Below are 16,608 nucleotides of genomic sequence, written 5' to 3' on the forward strand. Positions count from 1 at the left end.
GGCAAAGTAAATAGACATACAAGCCTAGGAAATTCAGAGAGTCCCAAACAAGATGAACCCAAAGAGGCCCACACCAAGACACATCATAACTAAAATGCCAAAGGCTAGAGACAAAGAGAAAATCCTAAAAACAGCAAGAGAAAGACAGCTAGCTACTTAGAAGGAGCTCCCATAAGACAGTCAGCTGATTTCTCAACAGAAACTTTGTAGACCAGTAAGGGGTTAATATCCAAAATATTAAGGAACTCATATAACTTAACACCAAAAAGCAAACAATCTGTTTGAAAAATGGGTGGAAGACTTGAATAGACATTCCTCCAAAGAGAACATATACATGGCCAATAGACATATGAAAAGATGCTCAACATCACTAATCATCAGAGAAATGTGAATTAAAACCACAATGAGATATCAACTCAACACCTGTCAGAATGGCTATCATCAATAAATCAATGAACAACAAGTATTGGTGAGGATGTGGAGAAAAGGGAACCCTCGTGCACTGTTGGGCTTTAAAATTGATGCAGCCACTATGGAAAACAGTATGGAGTTTCCTCGAAAAATTAAAAATAGAACTACCATTATTACCTAGCAATTCCACTTCTGGGTATTTATCCAAAGAAATTCAAAACATTAATTCAAAAAGATATATGTACCCTATGTTCATGCATTATTTACAATATCAAGATATGGGAGCAACCTAAGTGTCCATCAATATACAAATGGATTAAAAAAAAAGTGGTATATATGTCCAATGAAATATTACTCAGCCATAAAAAAGAATGAAATTTTACCATTTGTGACATGGATGGACCTGGAGGGTTTTATGCTAGGTGAAATAAGTGAGACAGAGAAAGACAAATACCATGTGATCTCACTTATATGTGGAATCTAAAAAAACAAAATAAACAAACTCATGCAGAGAATAAACTGATGATTGCCAGATTGGGGGAAAAGGGTTGGGGGGTTAGGTGAAAGAGGTGAAGTGATTAAGAAGTACAAATTGGTAGTTATAAAATAGTCATGGGAATGTAAAGTACAGCATAGGGAATATAGTCAATAATATTGTAGTAACTATGTATGCTGTCAGGTGGGGATCACTTCCTAAGTTATAAAAATGTCCAACCACTATGCTGTACACCTAAAACTAATGTAGTTTTGAATGTCAACTGCAATTGAAAAATAAATTTAAAAATAAAACACATGGGTTTTTATTGAATACCCAAAAAGCTAACTGGATTTCACTGTGATAAACATAAACACATTAGGTGGCCAATAATATTTTAATCCTAAAATCTATTCCCAAATCAGATAAGACAGATAAGACAAAAACATTGTCAATATTCTGTAATCATCAGAGTAGTAATGATTATCATTTTAGTAGAAAAAAATATAAACATAAATGTGAACATATTTTTCATTATAGATAAATAAAAATACCTTTGTTATCACCATTGGCTACCAAGAATCAACCTGTGTAGGACTTGAAAGACTGGTCCTCACTTTAAGTGCAAGTCATGAGAGATTTAAAGAAGACTTAGACTGATTTCACTGTTATCTCATATGTAAATAAGGGAGGCAACAATCACCCTCATTTTACAGTTCTGATAAAAACAGTACAGGGATTGAGTGCTTTGCTTAAGGTCACACATACAGGATGTGTCATGACTGGCACTTAAAGTCAGGACTAGTCTCTGTGTTTTAGGGGACCATGGATGATAACGCTGAGAAGGCAGGGTCATGTCGCAGAGCAGGCCTGTGGCTGGCTTCCAGGGTCGAGTTCTGAAACTGTGGCTGAAAATGGGATGCGTTTGTGCAGGCTTCTGCAGAGGTAGCCACAGAGGTCAAAGGAGTTTGGAGAGAGCTTTGCATGCCTTGGTTGAAGGTTCTGGATTTTATTCTGTGGAAGCGAATGATTTGGGGGGCTGAAAATAGGGAAATAGTTACGGTGTATGGGTTTTTGTTCTTGCTGTTGTTTGGTTTTTATTTTTTAAAGATTCATCCAGCAGTGGTGGGTTAGAATGAGGAGAAACTCAAGTAGGGAGATGATTTCAGTCCATTGTGGTTCAGGCATGAGGTGTATACAGCCCAAACACAATGATGGAATGGGCAGAAGAAAAGATGAATTGGCAAGAGTTTGTGGCTATGTGTGATGAGAGAAAAAGAACGTATTCACTCTGAAGCGAAGTGAAGAGACTGAGGCCTGAGCCCAGATTAGGTGTAACTAGGTTTATGCACAATACTGGCTTATTTCTATAACTTACTGCTCTTAACAACAGCTTTTGTTACAAACTACCCCAATTTTAGTTTCCAGAGGATCATTTTCTTGAAGGATCAATGTATCTTCTCAAAAGGGTATGAGTGACCAATGAACTTCGAGCTCCCTCGTAGAAAAGAAACTGGGCCAAGACACCCTACTAGCTGACAGTGACCAAATGTGTAAGGGGAGAAAGTCACAATTGTTAGGGATTCGTCAGGTTTCACTGTTACATCTTTCTTTTAAATTATTGTTATAAGGGCAACATAAAACCACTGAAGAGAATGGAGAAAACATTTTTTGCTTTGGCAGACAGGTCCCTAAATAATCCTACCAACTGAGGCAGCAAATGCCCACAAATAAAGTTGATATTTATTTGTTGAAAGCATACCAAAATCAAGACACTTTGGGATTTTAAAACAATGAGTTCAGTGGCAAGTTATAACAAAAGCAAGCTACAACAAGGGAAGTTTTTAATACCACTTTCACTTAGTTCAAGAAATATTAAAACTTTTATTATCTTGAAAAAATATTAAAACTTATCATCTTGGGGGCTGGCCCGGTGGCTCAGGTGGTTAGAGTTCCGTGCTCCTAACGCCGAAAGCTGCTGGTTCTATTCCCACATGGGCCAGTGGGCTCTCAACCACAAGGTTGCCGGTTTGACTCCTCGACTCCTGCAAGGGATGGTGGGCTCTGCCCCCTGCAACTAAGATTGAACATGGCACCTTGAACTGAGCTGCCCTGCCGCTGAGCTCCCGGATGGCTCAGTTGGTTGGAGCGCGTCCTCTCAACCACAAGGTTGCCGGTTCAACTCCTGCAAGGGATGGTGGGCTGCGCCCCCTGCAACTAATAACGGCAACTGGACCTAGAGCTGAGCTGCACCCTCCACAACTAAGATTGAAAGGACAACAACTTGATTTGGAAAAAATCCTGGAGGTACACACTGTTCCCCAATAAAATCCTGTTCCCCTTCCCCAATAAAATCTTTGAAAAGAAAACACACAAAAAACTTACAATCTTGAAAAGAAACGAGTTAGTCAGAATGCTGTTTAGTGATCTCTGTTTGGTTTTTACTGGGCTTTGGGTTAACAGAGTTTGCTTCTGTCTGTGGGGCTCTGAGTGGTGCTTGTGAGCCGGAGGGAACCCCCCAGGCCACAAGGAGATATTTTCTAAGTTGTTACCTCTTGAACCCAGAAGTGGGGGCCATGGTGGTGCAAGCTGAAAGCCCTTTCTGACAGGTCTGATAGAACCAGAAGATGAGTATAGCAGGGACAGAGGATTCAATTGAGCATTATCTAGACAGGTTGAAAATGTATGAACCTTAGGACCCAGAAAACAGAACCCAGAGAAAACCATGGCCCCTAGTAGTTACACGCAAGAATGTTCATGGTAGCACTGCTAGCAATAGCAAAAAAACTGCAAACAGCCCACACATCCATTGAGAGAATGGAGAAGAAATGACCTTGTAGAATATTATGAGCTACATGCCACAGCTTAGACAAATGACACACATATCATGAGTGGTGAGAAAAGCAAATCAAAAAATATATACTGTATGATTTATTTTATATAAAGTTCAAAAGCATGTAAACCCAGCATATTATTCAGGGATGGGTGTTTTTAGGGTAAAATTATAAAGAAAAGCAAAGGAATGATGAACAAAAAGTAGGAGGGGGCTGAGATGGGGACAGATGTACCAGGAGGGCTCAATGGTGTGGGTTGTAATATATACCTTAAGCTGGGTTATAGGTAGTTGGGTGTCCATTTTTAAAATATTTTGCTTGGGTGGCCGCTTAGCTCAGTTGGTTAGAGCATGGTGCTGATAACACCAAGGTTGCCGTTTCGATCCCCACAAGGGACACTGTGAGCTGCGCCCTCCTAAAAAAGAACGAAAAGAATCATTTAAAATATTTTGCTCAGATAATCTATTCTTTGGTATGCATTTAATATTTAATTAGGTTTTGAAAAAATTAGAGAGGGGCGGAAGTCTCCTGCGAAAGACGATTGATTACAAGGCCTTATCCTCATAATCTTGAACTTGAAACTCATCATCTTTCTGTTTGCTTAACAGTCAGACAAACGAAATGAAAAGGCCAAGTATATGGAGGAAATGCAGATGAAGAAAAATGACCCAAGAGCCCCAAGTTTCTCTGTCTTCTGGATCACTTTTGCCTTGAACATTTCTTTTTTTTTTTTTTTTAACATTTCATTTATTATTGTAGTCAGAAACATTCCTTGAGTATCTCATAGGCTGAGCATGGTTTAGGTTGTGACGACTGCACAGTGGAGAGCAAGTAAATGTGGTTCCTGCCCTCCTGAAGACAGATGATAAAGCAATAAAGATATAGGACAGGTGCTAACGCAGAGGTGCAGCCGGCCAAGGGAGTGCAGGGCAGCAGCAGGTGATGGAGCCTCAGGAGAGGCTGTGCAGAGCAATAAGAGCAGACACTTACTGCAGGCCAGGCCGTGCTCTAAGCACTTTACATATTCTGTACACCACATGCTAACTCATTCAATCCTCACAGCAACCCAATGAGGTAGGTTCTACCACTACCCCCATTTTACAGGTGAGAAAACTAAGGCACGGAGGGGTTAAGTGACTAACCCAAGGTCACACAGCTAAGGAAGTGCTGTGCCAGGATTCAATCCCCGGCACCACATTCTGCTGCCCCTCGTGCTTCCCTGAGCAAGTGACATTCTGGCTGAGACCTGAGAGATGGAGAGCCATCAGGCAGAAACAGAGGAGGGGATGAGAATCCTGGGCATGTACGTATGTATCACTTAAAAGCGAAACAAGAACTAAAGTAAATACTGAGCCACAAAAAGTGTGAAAGAACCTTCCAGCAGAAAACAGTTCTCCTTTATTTCTTTTTGTTTGGACCCTGGCCTAGAAGAGGCAGTGCAGGGATGAGGTGAGGCCTGGGGGAGGCTCTGTTAGTTTCTCTGGGCGAGACGCAGATCTCGGTGGCCAGGTTCCCAGGGTTTCTAAAGGCCCATGGCAACAACTGCCAAGGCTCCTGGGAAAGTCCCCAGGCATCCAAGATCCTGTGGCCTTGGCCGTCCCTCGGTCCCCTCTTGGCCTCGTTTCCCAAATGGACCCAACATCAATCAAGGATGCGATCCAAAGTCATGACCTAGCAAACAGCTGGCAAACTAATTTTAAAATCCAATTTAAAGTTGTATATGTGTAAGCCCCAGTGTCTATCTCTAGGGGATTCTATCTTTCAAGTGGAAAATTTTTTAAGTCAAATAAGGTAATCTCTATTTTGATTCCCATCAAGCCTGAGTGCAGGGCCCTGCAGCCTCCAGTAAGTGCTAATCCTCTTTAAGCACAAGCAAGTCACAGCTTGGGAGTCAGTGTGACTCCAGGGCCCAGAAAGAAAGGTCAGGACTGATATTTATTATGTTAACACGGTTGGTGTGTGTTTGGCTTTGTCTGGCAGAAGAGAAGAAATAGAAGACATGTGTTATGGCTGCTGGAGTGAGGAAGAGCGAGGCTTCTGAGATCTGCTCATATGTTGCCCACCTTCCTAAATCTTGGATTCCCTCTAGCCCCCCTCTTAAAAAAGAAAAAATGAAAGGACTCAGAAGAAACAAGAATGAGGAGAGAGCAGGGTTCTGGGGCAGGGAATGGAGCAGAGAAAGCGAGAGGGAAGGCAGAAAGGGGACACAGCCACCAGCACTCCCAACACCTGCTTGCCTAACTCAGGCCACTCTCTATTGGTGATTGTGCAGCTGCCAGGCCTGGCCTCAGGCGCCAATGGCGAGATAAAGCATCTTGTCCCAGGGCCAGCAGCACAGCCTATCCTGTGAGGATGACAGCACTTTCTTCTCCTAACAAATGCCTTTTGCATTCAGCAACCCAGATTTATTCGTTTGGGCTTTTATTCTTTCTGAGGCCTAAATTGGATAGATACATCTAGAGAAGGATTTCTCCCTTTTTTTTTTTTCCAGGTACTTTCTAAATTTCATTGCTTTTACCTCACACTTTTTGTCTCAAATAAACAAAGTTTAGGGTAAACCTTGGCGACCTGAAGGGTCAGGCCTCCGTGGCCACCACCCCAGCCAGAGTTATCATCCCCGCAGGTGAAAGTTTTAAGTCACTGGAAGGAGAGAAAAATGCCAAACAGACATCCTGGGGTGAAGGGGAGAGGGTCCCGGCCAGGTGGGCCTGGAGTGGAGGAAGCTCTTGAGAGACACACGTTTTATACTTTGCTTGCTGTGGGGGACCCAGCGAGGCACTTCAGGAAGTCGCTCTCAGGAAGGAAGGCAGTTCTATTAGGAGGTGAGCAGAGCAGGAAGCCAAGTCAGAGGAGGACTTTTCAGACAAATCATGAACCTATAAATGTAACTTCCCAGGATGCAGGACCACCAGTGTGTGCAGCTATGAAGTGACCAGTTTCACCAGGCAGCTCATGCTCAAGCCTTATCATTTAAAAAGTCATTCTCCTATTGAAATAATGGATGCCAAGCCCTGAGCACATGCCAGGGCCTGGTATATGGTAAGTGCTCTCTAAATATAAATATCATGATTATTATTGAGCAGGAAGCTGTCTCCCCCAAATATTTAGCTATTGGTCCACTGCTGTCTTCAAAAGCAACCTGGTCTATGTCTGATCCCCTTTGATTTTGTTTCCATAGTAACACCTCAGTGCCTTCCAGCATACCTGACATCTATATGGCTTCCAGACACACCACCATGGTTGCCTTCTATAGACAATTTAAGTTATGAATGGCCCTTTTTAAATATATTAAATCTAATATTTCAGGTATTATCTGACCATCCAAGATACAGTGGAAAAGTACTCTTTGAATTCTCTCACCTGTTTATACACAAACCATTATGCTAAGCATGTGTGAAATGCTGGAGATACAAAGATGAATAAAACATAATGCCTGCTATTTGCAATAGCCCCAAATGGGGCTATCATCATACTTGGATGGATCAATAAATTGCGGTCTAGTTACACAATGGAATATTATACGGTAATGGAAATGGACTGTGACTGCATGCAACAGTATGGATGATTCTTACAAATGTGATGGTGATCAAAAGGGCAGACACAAAAGAGTACATACTATTTTTGGTCTATTTTGTTGTTGTTGTTGAAATTTACAAAAACACCTGAAACTAATCTATGCTGCTGAAAGACTGGATAGAGGTTCCTCTGGGGAGGGAGAAAGAGAGTGTAAGAGAGCACAAAGAGGGTTCTGGGGTGCTATAATGCTTGGTTTCTTAATCCGGGTGCTGATTGCATGTTCAGTTTGTGAAAATTCCGTGAGCTATATGTTTACAATATGTGCATTCTTTTTTACTTGAATATTATGTATCAATAAGAAGTTAAGGGGGAAATATCATGCATAGGATCAAGTTAATTGGAGGAGACAGGCAGGGAGACAACTTCAGTTCAGCAAGGTAAACACCGTGACAGAGAAGTAATGTGTGATACGGCGATCTAGAGGGAAGGAACCAGTAACCAAGGCTCAGGGATGGAACAGAGTCAGCGAGGACTCCCGGAGAGACTCTAGAGCTGAACAGGAGGTGAACCTCATTCTCCGATGCTGAATACTTGGGAAACAAGGTAAATACTGTTTCAGATACATTTATAGAGATGTTAAACACACTCACCTCCAACGGCCTCATTTGTTCCCTGATGAGAGTGGAAGTGAGATGTGAGAAGTGAACATGGTGACAATTTAGAATAACTAGGGAATGAGAGCCAGAGCTAACCAGAAATAAGTAAAAGTAAACTGATAGGTGGTACGGAAAGAGCCTTGTGGAGGTATAAACCATGAACTTGAACTGGGGCCCTTCTCATACGCTCCTTTTTCAAGAGCATAAACAGAAAATCCGGAGTTAGGATCTTATTGGGCAGATGTGGCAAAAGCAGAGCAATTGGCACTGGGGAGAGGGTAGCTTCAAAAATCAGCCCCAGTGTCCAGCCAGGAGTAGAGAACAATAGTCTGCGACCCCACCCCACCCCGTCTTCTCTCATGGCTCTGATCACCTCACTCCAGGTTCCTCTTCCTCTACCCAACAGTGAAAGTGAAAGTTTAGGTGATCTCTAAAGCCCCACCTTGAAACGGGCCCACTTTGAACTCTACACAGTTTCCTTATGATCAGTTTTGACTACCTAGCCTGATCTGATGTGTTCCATCTCCAATTCAGAATTCTCTGAGCTCCATACCTATATATCTATTCAACATGACCAAATTCAACATGTTCCTCAACTTAACATGTTCAAAAATTAAATACATTGTTTTCTTCCCCAGCTTTTTCTGGTCTCTAACAGTCTCCTTCCGAGTGTTTCCTTGGGCAACACTGCCATCCACTCAGCTGCCCAAGGCAGATGCCTGGGCTCCTCATCCAATCAGGCACCAAGGCTGCCAGTTTCCCTTTTCCCTTCTCTGGGCAGTCTCTCCACCCCATCCTCACCTCCTAAATTTGAGCCCTGCTCTGCTGCAAAACCCTCAGGACCACTTGCCCCGAGTCTAGTCTCACATCTCCCTTGCATCCTCCAGGCTGCTGCCCTGGTGGTCTTCCTAAAACCCAAATGATCGTCACAATGCTTTAATTAATGCAGCTAAAACAAGAGTATCCTGTGTGAGGACAAACCATAATCTCCTATGTACGAGGGATCTCTCTTTTCTCTCTTTATCCCTCCATGTTCCTTGTCTGCTTTAAAAATATTTAAGAAAAGTCTTACATTCACATGGTATTAAAAAATCAAGTATTATAGAAAAGCATCAAAAAAAAGGAAAATTATTTTTTCCTCCCTCCAAACCCCAGTGCTACTCTCCAAAAGTTAGCCCTTCTTAAGTATCCTTCCTCAAAAAAGTGTGCATAATACTTGTATATTTATTTTTCAATTTAACATCAATGAGATCATATTGCTGTGTACATTGGGTTATTAAAAAAAAATTTAGATCTTTCCATGTCCATATATATAGTTCTACCTCATGTTTTAATGATTGCATACTTTTTCATTATATAGGTATATTTAACTGGTCCCCTGCTGGTGTATGTCTAAGTGCTTTTTAGTTTTTTTGTTATTACAATGTTGTAGGAAATATTCTTGCACCTGATTTTGGCATAATTTTGCCAGTATACTCTTTGGGCAAATTTCTAGCTGTCCAGGTGCTGAGTCAAGGAGAACAAGCATTCAATATGTTGACAGGCATTGCTAAATTGCTCTCCAGAAGAGTTGCATCTGTTTACACTTCCAGGAACAGTGTGTGAGGGTGCCCATTTCCTCACAATCTTGTAAACATTGGCATTACCAAACTTTTATTTGTTTGCCAATCTGATAGATGACAAATGGATTTCTTTGTTTTGTGATGCATTTCTTTAACTATGAGTGAGGTTGAAGACATTTCACGTCTATTAACTATTTGTTTCTTGTAGCCTGCTCATATCCTCTTCCTGTTTGGTCATTAGCTTCTGAGTCGGGGTGTTTGAACCATTGTCTAGTCTCTCAAGGGAACTTATATATTGATAGAACTCCATGAATATCACCAAGTATGAGCCTCAACCAATCAAAGAGGATTGAGTGGCCCTCAACTTCAAGGGGCCTACTCCTGGGGCTTTCTTTCCATTGGTGTTTGGCCCAACCAGCTAACCACTTCCTATTTCTTATGCAACCATCACCCCAAAAAGAAACCCCATACCCATTAACAATCACTATTCCCTTTTCCTCTCAGCCCCTGGTCACCACTAATTTTTCTGTCTCTGTAGGTTGCTTATTTTGGACATTTCATATAAATAGAATCATATATGATCTTTTGAATGACTTCTTTCACTTACCATAAAGTTTTCGAGATTTGTCCATGTCATAGTATAATGTAGTACTTCATTCCTTTTTATAGCCAAATAATATTCCATCATATGCATATACTACATTTGTTTATCCACTCATCCATCAATGGATATTTGGTTTATTTCCACCTTTGGGCTGTTATGAAACAACTGCTATAAGCATTTGTGTCCAAGTTTTTGTGTGAACCTATGCTTCAACTCTCTTGAGTATATACCTAGGAGTGGAATTGCTGGGTCACATGGCAACTCTACATTTAACTTTCTGAGAACCTACCAAGCTGTTTTTCACAGCAGCTACCCCATTTGACATTCCCACCAGCAGTGTATGTGTGTTCCAATTTCTCCACATCCTTGTCAACACTTGTTATCGTCCATCTTTTTTATTATAGTCACGCTAGTGGGTGTGATGTGGTGTCTCATTGTGGTTTTGATTTGCATTTCTTTAGTGACTAATGATGCTGAGCATCTTTTTCATGTGTTGACTAGACATTTGTATATTTTCTTTGGAGAAATGTCTATTCAAATCCTTTGCCCAAATGAGATTTCTCGTTTGCTTCCACTGAATACTTTACCTCCACTGAATGGTCTTAACATCTTCGTTAAAACTCAATTGATCATAGACGTATGGGATTATTTCTAGACTCAGTCCTATTCTTCCAAACTTTAATGTGATACATATGTATAGACATATATATATATATATATATATATATATATATATATATATATATATATATTTCCCTTTTCCCTTCTCTGGGGCAGTCTCTCCACACCACCCTTATTTACCTCTTAAATTGGAGCCCTGCTCTATTGTAAAAACCTTATGACCAGTCACCCTGAATGCTGCTGCCCTGGTATGAGATAGATATATATATATATATATATATATATATATTCATATATATATGAAATAACTGTGGAGAGGAAGGGATATCTGTATTTATTGTTCAGTTCTCAAGAGGAAAATCTACAGGGATCCACTTATTATTAAAATTGTCTTTGGTGATTTTGGTTGCTTAGAGTAAGAATAAAAATGGAGTGTTATACAAGAGTCTTCAACACCCACTTTCCCTACTCATGTGCTCCCAAGTGTGTCTGAGGGAACTGTTTTTCTTAGTTTTCATTGGGCTGTTTGTCATTCTCTTATCAATTGGTACTCTTTGTTATATGTGTTGCAAATGTTTTCTTTTATTCTCTTTGGATTTTACTTATACAGTAATCTTTCATTTTTATGTAGTTAAGTCTATCAGTCTTTTCCTTTGTGTCTTCTGGATATTCTATCTTGCTTGCAAAAATCTCCCAAGGGCAGAAAAATATTCTCTTATCATTTTTCATTTATCATACTAACAAAAATTTAAAACAGTAATAACACTCAGCATTGGGAAATGATAGTCTCATACCCTATGGGTAGCAATGTGAGTTTTCACAGCCATTTGTAAAGTAACATGGCTGTAACTACTAACATGTAAAAATGCACATATCCTTTGTCTCAGCAATCCCACATTGAAACATCTACACACACACACACACACACAAAACATTGGTTCACAAAAGTATGTGTACTGAGGAATAGAATGAAGAAATAAAATGGAGTCACTATAGTCAAGCTGATAAATTACTAAAATCAAGTAGGTTGAGGTATGAGAAAATTATTCTATTCTTGTTTTAACTAGCCTGGGAATTTAAAGTTTTGAATTTTCCAGTTCTGTGGCAATGCTTGGGTATACATCAAACCTCCAGATAACCTTATTACCCACTGAAGGACTAAGGAAAGAATGTTCACATATCCAGACCACCTGACAACTATTATTGAGAACACTGGTCATCCAGAGGCTAAGAATGCATAACTGACTCTTCTCAAGAATGTACTCTTTACAATAAAAACTCTCAGCTTTTCTTTTTTCTTCAGAACACTCTGGGTATTGCCTAGGTATGTTTCTGGTTTGCAAACCCTAGTCCCTTGAATAAATCTTTATCATGTATTTCTAGTCAAAACCTCCAGACTCTGTTTGAGTTCATTCTAAGTACAAAGATGCTAGATTCATCAGCATTGTGTGTAGGGCAAAAATGAGAAACAATCTGAATTTCAACTAGTAAGGCAACAGCTGAATGAATTGTATGGCAGAATTTTACTGTTACTAAAAAAAATGGTTTTGCACAACATTGTGAACGCATTTAATGCCACAGAACCATGAACTTAAAAATGGTTTAAGTGGTAAATTTTGTTGTATTTACCATAATAAAAAAAATAGAATGATTTATATCTCTACAGAGTCCTGGAGAAATGGTCATGAAAATTGTTAAGAGAAAAATCCACGTTTCAGGTAAAATATATGTGCATGTTCCTAGACAAAAGTATGGCAAAATTTAAACCAAATTTCATCATTAATTGCCTCAGGGAGTGTATTTATTGTTTGACTTGTAACAAGGAGTATGTATTTAGAGCTCAGACCCAAGCTCAAGGCCCAGCTCCAGTACTGATGTGATGTGTGACATGGGCGAATTACACATTAGTGTCTTCATTTGTAAAACAAGAAGAGAAATAGTACCTGCCTCATTAGAATTGTTGTGAGGTGTAATAACAGTGCCTGCCACAATAAATTATATTGACATCATTATATATTATTGTCTCCTTTAGTGTCTTCTTCATTGTACCCTATTCATTTTTCCATCTCATTACTTTATTGGGATTGTCAAAAGATTTTGTTAAGTTTCAGGAGAGAAAAACAGAAACAAAAACAAATTACAAGAAGCCTACAATTGAGGGGACTCTCATAGTACTTGTTTCAGATCCCACTAGAGTTAGCTTGCTTCCGAGGCCTCTGAGATGCTTCTGAGATAGATTTCTTTCTTTTGGCCTGTCGTCACATACCGTAGTTCCCTGAAAATAAGACCTAACTGGAAAATAAGCCCTAGCATGATTTTTCAGGATGATATCCCCTGAACATAAGCCCAAATGCGTCTTTTGGAGCAAAAATTAATATAAGACCTGGTCTTATTTTTGGGGAAACATGGTAGAAGTTACTTTTTTTAACTTTTATTTATTTTAAGTGTGTTTTTCTAGGACCCATCAGCTCCAAGTCAAGTAGTTATTTCAATCTAGTTGTGGAGGGCGCAGCTCTCAGTGGGCCATGTGGGGATCGAACCGGCAACCTCATTGTTAAGAGCACCGCGCTGTAACCAACAGCCGCGCCCCCCCCCATAAAAGGTACTCTTAAGACTCATAGCTTAGCTCTCGCCACACCTTCCCTATTGCTCTGACATACGTAGTATCATCTTCCTCTTTTCTCCTGCCAAATCAACAGCTACTTGCAGTCCAAATGCTTCCTTACTTACTAGAACTCTCTCCTTGATGGCTGACTGATAAGACCTAGAGTTGTTTTATTTGCTGTCTGAGTCACAAACACGTTTATCCAATTCCAACCTACCTCTTTCATAGGATGACGACTAACACATTAATGTTCTTTGGGTTGAGAAATCTGGTGCCTTTAGGCAGTGATTACGTTTTTCCTATGTGCTTTGTAACATTTCACATTCAACAAATCTCATTAATGTTAAATATGAAATAAACCAGTAACTTCTCCTGGTTTATTTTACCCTAAAGGCACTAATATATGGAATCAGAAGTCTCATTCAGAACAGGATGGTGATAAGCTTCCCTGTTAGTAAAGAGCTCTCAATTTTATTAATTATAATGCTTGTGACTAAAACAAAGCAGTAGCTCTTTTTATTGATTTTACATGATCCCCAGGATTTCTCATTTCCCCACTTTCTTCTGCCATTCCTTATATTTATTCATTCTTTCCTCTTGTCTCCTTCCCTTTCTTCCTCTCCTCTCCCTTTCCTCAAACATTATTAAGCAACTTCTGTGTGTCTGGTACTGAGCAACAAAGCTCGAGCAAAACAGACCACCTTCTCATTGTCATGGAGTTTACAAACATAATGGGAGTTGATACCTCATGAAGTAATCACCAAATCTAATTTCAAACAGCACTTATTGCCATATCGAAAAACACAGGACCCTGTGAGAAATCTGTGTTGGTGGAGGCTTCATCCAGGAAGTGGCAACTGAGCTGTGGTAGGAAGGATGAGGACTAGTTAGCCAGCCATTTCCCCCCATTTAGAGCTCCAGGTGGGCAGAGACCAGGACTGCTCTGCCTGACTGGAGGGGCTCATAATATTGGTGAGAGGAAGGGACAATGTGAAAAATATAAAAGCAATGAAATAATTTGATACTAATCCATTAATAAATTTGACTGTTACTAATTAAAGAAATCAAGTAGAAGACAGAAAGAAGGGGAAAGTGGCACAAATGAGGTTGAAGAATTAGCAGCCAAATCACTCAGGCCTTTCAGGGTATGTAGGGATTTTAGTCTTTATCCTAAGAGCAATTGGCCACTGAAGGGTTATTTATTACAGCTAACATTTTACAAATACCTATTATGTGCTAGATACTGTGCTAAAGACTTGCATGATTTCATTTAATCCTTGAAGCAATTATACAATACTATTATTATTCCATTTTACAGACTGAGGACACTGATGTGTGGAACGGTTGTTTGATCAACACGCTTAGTGGCAGAAGCTGGACTCCAAAACCCCTCCTCTTAACCAGGATATCACACACGCTATAAGCAAGAAAGAGAAGAAGGTAAGCAAGTACCAACTGCTGATTCTAATCTCTTTGGCCGGAACAGCCCCAGGTGGAGTTGGTAGCATGAGCATATCAGAGTTTAATGAGCTAATCACTGAATTTACGTAATCCCCTTGTTCTGACTCCATATTAATCAAATAACCTTTTTAACTACTATATTCTGGCTTCCCATGTAAATTTTTCTGCTGGGAGATAATGCACTGACCAGCCTACACATGCAATTTGTGCCAGTTGGCAATTTATTATTCATTGAGTTAATAAATTGGCATTTTGCAAAAAAAAAGGTGAAATACATTGAAACAAAAAAATTTATGAGTCTTAAACAGTTTTCCATGAAATTAGTTTGAAAAATAAAAGCCAACAAATAAAAATAACATATGTATTCTTTTTTTATATTGCCTGCTTTGAGTGACCATGGATATGGTCATGAAGTCTAGAGAAAAGCCCTTTTCTTCACTTTCATTGTCAAAGCCCCTAGCACAGCCCAAGTGCTTCCATTGTTTCCAAACTCCCAGTACCTTTCTTCCCGCATACCGCTGAGAGGATTGTTCTTCAGAATGTACCTAATTCTCTGAGGATAACCAGCAAGAAGCTGCTACTGGGGTCTCTCTCATTCACGTCCCCAGGGTAACGTGCATCCTAACCTAGCAGCAGGCCGTTGCCTAATAACATCATTAAACCCGATGTTAATGCACTCAGGGCCATCACGACAGCAGCCCCTGCTAAACCTGCGCGGAGACCGCAGCCCCTACACGATCTCCTTTCCACTTGTGGGCTCCTTCCAAACGGGGACTCCATGAAATCGGTTCCTGACTCCCTACTCCTTGTTGGCTCAAGTTTTTTTCTTTTTCTTCTGTCCCTACAATTCCTTTAATGGGCAAAACTGGGACAAACGTAGGTAGATATTTTAAAGTGAAAGCTTCAGGAAACGGACCATTTCATCTCGTCGAGAGACCTCCTTAGTCATATATAAGGGCTAAACAGGGTCCCTCCCCAAGAAAAATATTCAACAGTCGCTTGAACAGAAAATTGAAATGACACCTAAACATTGATTGTTCTTCCTTCAAAAACATAGGAAAAGTCAGCAAGTGCAAGGTCAGCCATGCGAGAGGCTCCCTTTCTTGAATGAAGAAAAGGTCGCAGCTGAAAGGTCAACAAAGGGAAGGGCCTCTTTCAGAAACTTGAGCACTGGGGGTGCAAGGAGGACAGCAATCCTTTAAATGACAGAACTCTCATTATTCTGCTTTTCCGCCATTTTCACCGGAGGCTTTCACCAAGAAATTACTAACAATTAGGTGCCCCCCCTCAGGATTTCAGATCGCCAGCAGCGCGCAGGGCGGGTATGAATAAAGCGGTGCGAAGAACAGTACGCTGACCAGCCAAGATGGCCACTTTCACATGGCTGAAGGCCACCGGCTCCCTGTCACCCGGGCATCCAACGGCGGGGCGGCCGGAAAGACCCACGCTAAGAGCCAGAGGACAAAACCCTCACGATTCCCGCTGCCACCGCTGGGGGACGCGACCTCGCGGCCAGATAACCCCGCCAACGGTCGGAAGGGAGGTGCCATGTCACAGCACAGGGGAACAGCCTCATAGCCCTGTCGCTTTTCCTCCCACATCAAACATGGAAGGGTACAGCGACCCCGTAGACTCCGGTTTCCACTTACCCCTTGTTATATGGATGCTTACGATAGCTAAATATTCACTGGAGGGAGGCATTACCTCAGCTCCCTCCCCGTGCCTCGCACAGTGGTTTAGCCTGTGCTTCCCTCGGTGCACCGCCCCCTCTTCCCCGCGCGAGTGACGCAAAGGCGCGCGGCGCCGAGGGGCGGGGCCTGAGCCGGGAGCGCGCGGGCTCTGCGTATAAATAGTGGGCCGAGC

General features: G+C 41.0%; 1 long non-coding RNA gene across 1 annotated transcript in view; it reads right to left on the bottom strand.

Annotated features, from left to right (window-relative positions):
• Positions 1-16,606, bottom strand: part of LOC141571574 (uncharacterized) — a 46,684-nt gene extending 30,078 nt beyond the window's left edge. The window contains exons 1-2 of the long non-coding RNA XR_012496412.1: positions 16,395-16,606; positions 3,990-4,135 (exon numbers count right to left, since the gene is read on the bottom strand). This is a non-coding gene — a long non-coding RNA (uncharacterized LOC141571574). The remainder of the gene's footprint in view (positions 1-3,989; positions 4,136-16,394) is intronic.
• Positions 16,607-16,608: the final 2 nt, after the last annotated feature.

Source organism: Rhinolophus sinicus, linkage group LG05 (assembly GCF_036562045.2).
Source record: "Rhinolophus sinicus isolate RSC01 linkage group LG05, ASM3656204v1, whole genome shotgun sequence".
In the NCBI taxonomy this organism is placed as follows: Eukaryota; Metazoa; Chordata; class Mammalia; order Chiroptera; family Rhinolophidae; genus Rhinolophus; species Rhinolophus sinicus.